At 35.2% G+C, this 682-nt stretch overlaps 1 protein-coding gene across 1 annotated transcript in view; it reads left to right on the plus strand.

The window, feature by feature from the left end:
* LRFN5 (leucine rich repeat and fibronectin type III domain containing 5) overlaps positions 1-682 on the plus strand; it is a 280,615-nt gene that overhangs the window by 99,282 nt on the left and 180,651 nt on the right. The gene's annotated exons all lie outside the window — the stretch shown is intronic.

The raw sequence follows: 682 nt of genomic DNA on the forward strand, positions 1-682 counted from the left end.
GTGAATGGATTAAATGCTCCCACCAAAAGACACAGCCTGGCTGAATGGATACAAAAACAAGACCCATATATATGCTGTCTACAAGAGACCCACTTCAGACCTAGGGACACATACAGACTGAAAGTGGGGATGGAAAAAGATATTCCATGCGAATGGAAATCAGAAGAAAGCTGGAGTAGCAATTCTCATATCAGAGAAATCGACTTTATAATAAAGAAGAGACAAAGAAGGACACTACATAATGATCAAGGGATTGATCCATGAAGAAGATATAACAATTGTAAATATTTATGCACCCAACATAGGAGGACCTCAATACATAAGGCAAATACTAACAGCTATAAAAGGAGAAATCGGCAGTAACACAATCATAGTAGGGTTATTTATAGGACATTTCATCCAAAAACAACAGAATACACATTTTTCTCAAGTGCTCATGGAACATTCTCCAGGATAGATCATAACTTGGGTCATAAATCTAGCCTTGGTAAATTTAAGAGAATTGAAATCATATGAAGTATCTTTTCCAACCACAACACTATGAGACTAGATATCAATTACAGGAAAAGATCTGTAAAAAAATACAAACACGTGGAGGCTAAACAATACACTACTTAATAACGAAGTGATCACTGAAGAAATCAAAGAGGAAATCAAAAAATACTTAGAAACAAATGACCAT

Source organism: Physeter macrocephalus, chromosome 11 (genome assembly GCF_002837175.3).
Source record: "Physeter macrocephalus isolate SW-GA chromosome 11, ASM283717v5, whole genome shotgun sequence".
NCBI lineage: Eukaryota > Metazoa > Chordata > Mammalia > Artiodactyla > Physeteridae > Physeter > Physeter macrocephalus.